This window comes from Triticum aestivum, chromosome 2D (genome assembly GCF_018294505.1).
Source record: "Triticum aestivum cultivar Chinese Spring chromosome 2D, IWGSC CS RefSeq v2.1, whole genome shotgun sequence".
Lineage (NCBI taxonomy): Eukaryota > Viridiplantae > Streptophyta > Magnoliopsida > Poales > Poaceae > Triticum > Triticum aestivum.
In genome coordinates this window covers 649,086,018-649,097,100 of record NC_057799.1, presented here as the reverse complement: position 1 = coordinate 649,097,100, position 11,083 = coordinate 649,086,018, and the positions used below count along the sequence as shown (strand labels likewise).

The 11,083-nt window shown below is 44.1% G+C and overlaps 1 pseudogene; it reads left to right on the top strand.

Annotated features, from left to right (window-relative positions):
- Nucleotides 1-1,671: 1,671 nt before the first annotated feature.
- LOC123056178 (uncharacterized) lies at nt 1,672-10,677 on the top strand (annotated as a pseudogene).
- Nucleotides 10,678-11,083: the final 406 nt, after the last annotated feature.

The following is an 11,083-nucleotide window of genomic DNA, read 5'->3' as shown; positions in this document are numbered from 1 at the left end:
ATTTTGAGAAACCCTTGCTTGGTAGCGGGATTGCTTGGCTTGGGAGCGCATAGATCTTGGCGGCTGGAGCTAGGAAGATATACAAGCGCTTCCTGATTAGTGGATGGAGAGGCATAGATATTTTGTTGATCAGATCTGGACACATGGTGACTTCATCGAGGCATTTGACCAGATCTGGACACCATGGCGCCTCGCACCTGTGCCGCTACGCGACATTGAAAAAGACACTGCCTCACTGATCTAGGCAGAAGGCGAGTGCACTTCACGTGCCTGCAATTTATTAAGCTGATAGACTTGTACTACATATATTAATTGTGAGATGATCAAGTAGCCGCACGTCGTTCCATGCCATGGCATACAGCCACACACATGGGCGTGAAGACCTTGTTCATACCTACTGTAGGCTCCTGAACCATATGCGGGCATGTGGCTACCCCTTGCCATGACAGTTCCAACTTGTTCATACCTAGTACGTACTTTGAGATCTCTTTAAAGTTCAGAAGTACTAGTACTACTAACAGTCTCAAAAACCAAAACATCTCTCACTACTATCAAACCTCAATCTAAGAAACGAAGTATTACAACTACCGGATCCGGGCACTTTGCCCAGTGTTGGGCACACTGGGCAAAGGCCTCTTTCCAGTGGGCAAAGGCCAAGTGCCGTCCCAGCAACAATCAGCAAAACTGGGAGCACAGCAGCACACCATGTGTCCATGATTTGCTGAGTGTCTAGTAGACGTGGGCACTCAGCAAAATTGTGTCGTCGGCAAAAGCCCATCCGCGGGCATTGGCGGGGCTAGCATAGGGCACCATGTGTCCAGTTTGTCACCTATAGTTTTGAAAACCTGACTAAACAGGCCGTTCGACCAGAGAAAACCAGAACCGGCACCTGGTCCGGTTTCTTACAAACACCGGATTTTATTCATTTAGCGGTAGCCCATCTAAGTGCAAAACGCCCCTCGGAAAGCCAGAAATTACATCTGAAAAAGTTACAATATCATCTAACACTAGAGCCTCCTTAGCGCACATATGTGCAACAGAATTAACATGTCGACTAGCATAATGAAGCTGGAATCCGTGGAAACTTAATATCTCTTCTTGCATCTCCTGTAGAATGTGGTAGCCAATTGATCTATCCACTTGCCTTGCTTCCCATAGGTTCTTGGCATTGAAACAGTCCGTCTCTATGATGATGAACTGGTACCCCTCCTCCTTTGCAAACAGCATGGCATCGAGACACGCCAAAAGCTCCAAGCTAAGAGGGTCAGAGACACCCACGTAGCCGGCGCATCTTGCCAGCGAAAAGCACCATCATGATCACGAGTAACCATTGGCTCCCTTGCCATTGGCATTATCAACAGCACTGCCGAAGTTTATCTTTAACCATCCCGTTGCCCAACGGGAGGATAGGAATGCATTGGATACCCTCCCGAAAAACTGGTTCACGAAAACTGAAAATGCAACGAAAACTGTGTTTTTATAAGATGATGCTGCGTGGAAAGACGTACTGCTCCTTGATTACCTCGGGAGTAAATATCTTTTTTTTTTGTTGTGGCGGGAATCTAGGAGTAAATATCAGGTTAATTGCAGAGGCACGTGAAGTGTGCTCACTTACCGCCTAGATCAGTGAGTCACTGTATTTTTAGAAGTTGTGTAGCAGAACGCGAGGCACCATGGGTCAGATCTCACCAACAAAATATTTATGCCTGGATCTAGCTAGTATCTATACGCTCCCAATCCAAGCAAGAGCTTCCCAAAGGTAGTACAGACTACAGACTAGTATCTATACGTTCCCAATCCAAGAAGAAGATGTAAGCTAGCAAGAGAGGGTGAGAGTCCACCGTGCAAGCATGGCCATGGAGGCGGTGGTCTCAACTTCTTTGAGCGTCATCATGTCCTCTCTTGTGAAGTTGGTCGTCAACAAGTGGTGCGTGGAAAAGACCATGAAGGACGAGCTGACGAACCTCTACGACGAGCTTATGAACATGGACGCTTTCCTTGAGGATGTCTCCAGCGTGCCGCCGGATCAGCTCGAGTCGCAGGTGAAGCTCAGGGCCCGCGAGGTCAGGGAGCTGTCGCATGCCATCGGGACACACCTCCACTCCTTCATGGCACGCATCGAGTCAACCAAGGGCGCCCTCCTTCCTAGCGTGAGCAAGGTGAACATTCAGCAAGAGATGGACAGATACGTCAAAGAAATCATGAAGAAGGTGGAGAAGGTGAGTAAACGGTATGGCCCTTATCCTTGTAAGAGTGCCCTGGAAAGTACTTCCTCATTGGAAGTCAGCACACGTATGTTTACCACGGACACTAGGGAATCTAACCATGTTGGCCTAGAAGGGGCAATTGCCGAGCTAACCAAGAAGCTGTCCAAGAGTGATCATGTCTCCATTGTCGGGATGGGGGGGATGGGCAAGACCACCCTTGCTCGAGCAGTCTACGACAAGATGAAAGGTGATTTTGATTGCGGAGCTTTTGTTCCCATCGGTCAGAGAGCCGACATGAAGAGGGTTCTGATGTACATCTTCGACGGACTTCACATGGAGATCTATGGTCACGAACCAGACCAACACCAGCTAACCAACCAGCTGCAAAGTTTCCTGGTGGATAAGAGGTACGCATGGTTATTCCGATAATATATCTAATGTGCTTGCTAGTGGTGTGAGCTGATGACATGTTTTTATGTGTATGCATAGTATCCTCATTTACCATATCTATAAACTACTAGAGAAACAAATTGTTTGTATATATAGAAAATACATAAATACAAAAATTCTGAATTAATGAATGTGCATGTGCATGTGAGTTTCCTTTCCTACATGTAATTAAATAGTGAATAAATTTTAAAGATTACATCTCATCAATCAAGTTCATATGTTAATTAGGTGGGCTATTATTTGTCAGTGTATAATCAGTACTGTGGTACCTACATGTGGACATTAATTTCTATGTAGTACTAATTTCTAATGCGAGTTTAAGATTGTGTTTTGTTGCTGTATATACAAGTGACACGAAAGATCCATTACAAAATAAACTTCTCAAATTGTGATGCTTATTATAATACCATGTTAATTAGGAAAAATCTCTAGTATAGTATGTGCTCCAACGCCCTTATATAAACGTTTGGTAGTACTTTACAAAGAAACAATGTACTGAGCTGTTGGTAACTATTTTTTTTCAGTATTTTACAAAGAAACAATGTACTGAGTTATTGGTAACACCTGCATCTCTGTATTCCTATCCTTCCTGCCTTCTCCCCTGCATTTTCCGTTTTCGTGAAGCAGATTTTTTTTTGTCATGATCATTCATTCTGGCCTCTTGTCTTTCTGGTGTGATTAGGTGTTTAATTGTCATCGATGATATATGGGATAAGGAAACATGGAACTTTGTTGAACTTTTTTTTAAGGGTTGTGCTGGAATTAAAATCATCACCACCACTCGTAACCGAAATATTGTCAAAGGAGTTGGTGTCACAGTGTACACAATGAAACCACTTTCCCCTGCCGACTCGAAAGAGTTGCTCCGAACCAAAGCTCAAGTTAAAAGCCATGATGCAGAATTTGATACACTGTCAGATCAAGTTTTGCGTAAATGTGGTGGTGTGCCAATAGCTATCACTATGATAGGTGTGTTGCTTGCAGAACATCAAAGCAAAGAGTGGCATGGGGTGTATGATTCTATTGGTTTTGATGAGCACAAGGAGGACGGGGCTTTCCAGCACATAAGGAAGGTGTTGTCTTATAGCTATTATGCTCTACCCTATAATATCAAGAGATGCTTTTTGTACCTAAGCCTGTTCCCAGAAGACCACTGGATCGAGAAGAATATGCTGATATGGAGGTGGGTTGCAGAAGGCCTTGTCCCTGAGCGGTCATTTGAGATTGGGGAGACCTATTTCAAGGAGCTAATGGATAGGTGCATGATCCAGTGGGCAGTGAGCCCTCATGACCCCAGCCAAGGTGGTTGCCGTGTCCACATTTTGATGCTTCGCGTCATCCGTGACCTGTCAAGCAGCGAGAATTTCTCCACCATGCTAGGCCTAGACATGAAGCAGGAGAGCATATCCAGAACCATACCCATTCATAGATTAGCCATCCACGAAGGCGAAGCAATGGTGGGTCGAAGTCAAAACAGTAGACTGCTGGAAGTGAGGGAGGTGCTGTCATTGTATGCCAGCACATGCCCCGGCAGCAGCTTGCCACCACTCCGGGAGTTTGAAAACTTGCGTGTAATGGATCTGGAGAGATGTGATTTATCCTTGAGAGATTCCAATCTGGAGCAGCTCGGCAGATTGAAAGTGCTCAAGTATGTTGGGCTTGTCGGCATATACATGGCTGAGCTCCCAAGGAGAATAGGACGCCTCAAGCTACTAGAGATCCTCGACGTGACGGCAACTGGCATCAGAGAGCTGCCACCGTTCGTCGAGGAGCTAAGGAAGCTTAGGTGCCTGCGTGCTGGCAAGGGCACAAGGATGATGGGTCGGGTAGGGATGCTGACGTGCCTGGAAGAGTTGTGGCTGCACTCGGCGGACAAGTCCCCGGACTTCGCCACCGAGCTCCAGAAGCTGAGCGAGATGCGGGTGCTGGTGATCCACTTGGACGAGGTGGACGAGGGCATGCAGAAGAAGCTGGTGGTGTCCCTTCATAAACTGAGGAAGCTCCAGGTCCTGCAGGTCTGGTCCGACGCAGAGGAGAAGGCACGCCTCGGCAGCCACGATTGGGAAGGCAGCGTGCCATCCTCGCAGCTCCGGCAGCTGCTCCTCTTGGGGATCATCCTACCCAGGCCGATGCCGTGGATCCACCACTCGCGTGTCCCCAAACTCTCCAAGCTGGTGCTGCAGGTGGAGACCCTGGAGGTGCAACATGTGCAGATCCTCGGGCAGATGCCATCCCTCCGCTCCCTCTGCCTCCACATCCACTGCTACGGCAACCGTTTGCTGTACACCGCCGGCAAGCACGAGTTCATGGTGCTGGCATACCTCTACGTAACCAACATAGAGCTGATATGTGGAGAGGGAGCGCTTCCAAGGATTCAGGAGCTGGAGGTTGGCGGAATCAGGGTGGGGACGGACGTTGGTCTGCGGGGGAACATGCCTCTCCTTGAGAGGGTCAGCTACCATCTCGACTACTTGGGTTGCAGCCCCGTGGAGGTGCACAAGGCAGAAGAAGATCTAAGGCAGGCGAGCCAAGCCCACCCCAACAGTCCAGTCTTCACCATAAAGAGATGGGACGGCATCGATGTATGTTCCATTTCATTTCAGGTATGAAAATGCTGGTAGATTATGATTTTGAACTAACTATACTCATGCAGCAAGTGAAGTAGCAACTCAACTGTCGACGGACACTTGATTAAATTAGTACTGTAGTTCTTTCTCTAGCAAGCTAGCATCTGCATACTTGCGCTGATTGCTTTTAACCACGCACGCAGGGACCGAGCTGGAGTGATTCTGAATATGAAGGACAAGCCTCTACCGATAGCGTGTCAGCTTGTCTCAACGACCATTTTACAGACAATGTCGAGCCAGCGCCACCTAAGGTACCATTAAAAGAACCATGTGTGCATCCACCATCTGTAGTGTTTGATCCATACCGGCCGGCGCTGTTGTCTTCATTTGTTCTTGACCATGTATGTATATACACTCAGGTCGACACCGCCAGTGTACTCTCCATGCCTAACAACTTGGATGGAGCCAACCTTTTGTCGGAAGAAGCTGCCAAGTTAACAATCACCCAAGCTGGGTATTGCTACATCACCCAAGCTGGCTACCTAGATTGCAGGTTCTGATGCAGCTTAATACATCTCATCTCACTCCATCCAGATTTTATGGCTGTTATTTCACCATCATGCTGCGCACTATATGTACTATTCAATATGCACCTAGCTGAGCGTTGGATCGACTGACCCACATATCAATATATTGGTTAATTGTTAATTTGCATGTTCTAAAACGGTCGTGCATATGGGTTTAACTTGTATGAGCAGAGACACTACCGCTGGGGAAAGGTTACACAATGCTGAAGCCATGGAACCAACAAGTCTAAAGATGGAATTATTAAGAAAAATCACGAAGCAATTCGCCAAGGAGCGAGTACTTGGTCAAGGTGCATATGGAAAAGTTTACAGGGTAAGATTCAGGAAATTTCATTTGTGGTTTTCACTTTCAATGGGATTTCATTGAATTTCTGAATATTTCAGTCATTTCAATAGATACTGAAATAATAGCCCTTTGATTGAAATAGTTTAGCTGTTATTACAGTAGTGCACAAAAATTTAAATTATTTTCAAAAAATGAAGTGTTGGTTGTCAATTGAATTATAATAAAAAAAACGTTGGTCCTTTGATCAAAATCTTTCTGAAGACAAAATTCAAAACCATAGTTGTGACACATAACCAACAAAAGAAGTTTGGTATCTATCTTTTCTGCTTCTCATAATTGGTGTTGTATGCTGATAATATATCTTGAGCAGGGTGTGTGCGATGACGGACAAGTGGTTGCTGTGAAGCTGCTCTATAATCTAAAGCAAACAATTGATGATGAGCAATTCATACGTGAGTTTAAAAACCTTATGGTGCTAAAGCATCCGAACATCGTAAGGTTAGTTGGCTACTGCTACGAAACACAACGTCAACATGCGGACTTTGAAGGAACCATTGTTTTTGCTAAAACAACACACAAAGCACTTTGCTTCGAGTATATGCCCGAGGGGAGCCTTCGTAAGCATCTGTCCGGTAATGAGTCTGCTCCACTTTAATTATAATATGTACATACTTAAGGATGTGAAGACAACTTCGACCGATATCTGGATTCTTCTGACAACCTCTCTGTATTATAATTTTGCAGATGAATCCAATGGACTTGATTGGCAAACACGTTACAAAATTATCAAAGGTGCATGTGAAGGTTTAAGATACCTTCATGAAGAATTGGGTAAACCCTTTTATCATCTGGACATAAAACCAGACAATATACTTCTAGATGAAACCATGGCCCCGAAACTTGCAGATTTTGGTTTGTCCAAGTTCTACGGCGAAGAACAAACCAGGATGACACAAAGTCCCATTGGAACTATGTAAGTAAATGCCTCCCGCGAATGGAATCATTTCTAACGAATAAATTTCTCTGTAATTTTTACCTTGCCATATGCAGTGGATACACGCCGCCGGAATACTTATTTGGAAGAAAGGTCTCAAAGAAGTTTGACATATTTAGCCTGGGTGTTGTAATAACAAAGATAATTGCAGGGCCTAGCGACCACGACACACATGATGAAATGCAAAAGGAGTTTCTTGATCAAGTAAGAATGATATCTCTTCGATTGGACAAAAAGATATGTTTATTTTGAGCAACATTATGATGTTCCACATTTGTATGTCGTAATTCTAGCTTTACATTTGGATTACAAAAGTACAAGGAAATTGGATAAAAAGGTTACAGACTCCATGGAGTTCTCCTGAGCAACTAGAAGCACAATGCCAACAAGTGAAAAGATGCACTGAGATTGCATTGAGCTGCATGGACATGGATTGGCGCAGAAGGCCAAGCATAGTGAATATCCTAGATGAACTCAATGAGACTGAAAAATGCATTGAAAAGGCTACTAATTATGAACAAGATCCATCACCACCAATTGCTTCCACTTCAAGCGTTGTTCAACCTGCAGCATCACCTCCACCAACCACACCATTTCCACCACCATGTATCATTGCCACCTTCTCAGAGGTTCTGGTGATAGACCATGATGAACTTATAAATTACAATTATTTTTGCATTACTCTATGCATGTAACGCTGCCACATCATACATGCATGTTAATCATCCTTCACATTTTTTTTCAGAAAATGATATTTTTAACAGTAATTCAAAAGTCTATTTTCTATTTTTAAAGACTTTCTTTTATTGATTTTCAAGCTTTCATTTTCTTTTCATTAGATTTAGTTACTCCGTATTTTTTAGCACTCACTTACGCATTTTTTAAACAAAGTTACCACAACAATGCGCGGGGTATCATCTACTCCCTTCGTTTCATAATGTAAGACGTTTTTTGACACTAGTGATAATGTAAGACATTTTTTGACACTACATCATGGGACGGTGGGAGTAGTATATAACTATACTCATGCAACAAGTGATGTAGCAATTCAACTGTCCACGTTCACTTGTAACAAGCAGTTCTTCTTTAGCTTAGCTAGCATTTTTTATTTATTTATTTATATTTTAACCGCACATATATGCAGGGACCGAGCTGGAGTGGTTCTGAATATGAAGGACAAGTCTCTAGCGACAGCCTGTCAGCTTGTCTCAGTAACCAGTGTACAACCAGTGGAGAGCCACATCCACCTCGGGTAAGTACCATCTAACAACTCTGTGGTGTTTGATCCGTACCAGCCTGACGGGCGTTCTTAATTTGCCCTTGTCCATACACACTCAGGTCGACACCGCCGGCAGTACAGTGGGTCATCTTCCCTCCGATGGCTATTGCGACACCCCACAAGCTGGCTACCTAGATTGCAGGTTCTGACGCGGCTTAATACATCTCACTATCTCACTCCATCTAGATTTTATGGCTGTTATTTAGTCATCATGATGCACTGTACTGTCCACCTTGGCGCTCGCTCGATTGACCCGACCCGCATATCAATATGTATATATTGGTATATTGTTAATCTGTACTATGTTCTAAAATGGTTGTGCATCATGGTTTAATTTGTACCAGCAGGCACACCACCACCGGAGAAAGGAAACCCTGTGAAGCCATGGAGCCCACAAGTCTACCGATGAAATTATTACGAAAAATCACAAATAATTTCTCCAAGGAGCGACTACTTGGTGAAGGTGGATATGGAAAAGTTTATATGGTAAGATTCCGGACACTAAGTTTGTACTAAAAATACATGTGACACGCAATAGACAAACAAAGCTTGATATTTAATTACATTTTCTGCTTGACATACTATCTTTGTGTTCTGATAGTTTAAACATTTTGTGTAGGGTGTGCATGACGACGGACAAGAGATTGCTGTCAAGCTGCTCAATGATAGCTTGCAAACAATTGATGATGAAAAATTCACACGTGAGTTTCATAACCTTATGATGCTAAAGCATCCAAACACTGTACGGTTAGTTGGCTACTGCTATGAAACACAACATCAACCTATGGACTTCCAAGGAAGATTTGCTTTTGGTGAAAGAAGACACAAAGCACTTTGCTTCGAGTATATGCCTCAGGGGAGCCTTCACGAGCGTCTTTCTGGTATGAGGCCGCTCCACTTCATGAATATTTCATGCATACGTATTAAGCATGTGAAGAAAAATGTTACTTATGTTTGGATTCCATTGACAACCTCTTTGTATAATAAACTTGCAGATAAATGTAATGTACTTGATTGGCAAACACGTTACAAAATTATCAAAGGGACTTGTGAAGGTCTAAAATACCTTCATGAAGGATTGGACAAACCATTTTACCATCTGGACCTAAAATTGGGCAATATACTTCTAGATGAAAACATGGCTCCAAAACTTGCCGGTTTCGGTATGTCCAAGCTCTTCAACGAAGAACAAACCTGCAGGGTGACGCAATATTTACGTGCAGGAACTATGTAAGTAAATGCCTCCTGCAAATGAACTCATTTTTCATGAATATATGTCCTTAATATTTATATTGCTGTATGTAGTGGATACATGCCACCGGAATACATAAATGGAGGCACGGTCTCAAAGAAGTTTGACATATTCAGCTTGGGTGTTGTCATGAACAAGATAATTGCAGGGCCTAGCGGCCACACCAAATGTGCTGAAATGCAGCATCAGGAGTTTCTTGATCAAGTAAGGGAGCTATCCCTACGATTGGACAAAAGGATCATGTTTACTTTGAACCATATTATGATATGATGTACATTTGTATGTTGTGATTCTAGCTTTACACTTCGATTACACAGGTAGAAGGAAATTGGAGAAAAAGTTTGAAAGAAACATGGAGTTCTCCCAAGCTACTAGACGCACAATGCCGGCAAGTGAAAATATGCACTGAGATTGCACTGAGTTGCATGAAGACGGATAGGCACGAAAGGCCAAGTATAGTGGATATCATAAACAACCTTAACGAGACAGAAACTTTTATTGAAAAGGTTAGCAATTGTGAACAAGATCCATCACTGCTGACTTCCACTTCAAATAGTGTTCAACCTGCAGCATCACCTCCACCTTCAACACAATCTCCACCACCTTCTCCAACCAGTGGTGGAGGCAGGAATAGTAAATTTATGATCTTGAGGGGGGGGGGGGGGGGGGCAATTAACGAAACATAACAAAAAGTTTACTGGTCACGCCCAAAATGCAAAGAAGTGGCTAATGTCGGGGCGGGCTGGGGACCCTGTTGATCCCCCCTGCCTCCGCCACTGTCTCCAACACCATCTGCCATTGCCATGTTCTCCAACGTTCTGACGCTAGGCCATGATGAAATTGATGTAACGTGGGATGCTAAAGATCAATTCCCTGAGAATTCCAAAGCTGAGGTATGTTATAATCCTAGTTGCCATCGCAATCAACTTATTCTTGCAGAAACTAAGTGTTTCCTGTCATTTGTGGCCAAAAAGGTGGCAGGTGTAGGAGAGGAGGAGGACCTACCAGCCGAATCGTCTGCAAGGGTTCAAGAGATGTTTGGCAATACAGACTAACTGTCTGGACCTAGAAGGGAATGATGTTCATCACTGACGCAGAAGAGAATATTTCTAGGTTATCAGGGGCTCCAATCAGGGACAGAGTGCAACCAAGCTACTACAAATCATGTCAAACCTCGGCAACAAAGTGACTGAAATTGGAAGGGAACATTAGAGACATCTAGACATCTGCGAAGAATGGTACACGAAGGTCCCTTACCTAATGTCATGGCTGAGTTGCCACAAGTTGCAGCATGCTACCACCAGGGGCTCATGCTACGACTCTGGTGCTTTCGCCCTAGCACAACTCGGAGCCTCAGAACAGCATGTAGCTGCAGATGGTGAGGATGACAATGACTAAGCGAAGGATGTTATGCGCATATAAGCTAGGAGCGAATGCTTTATCATACTCATTGTCAATTCT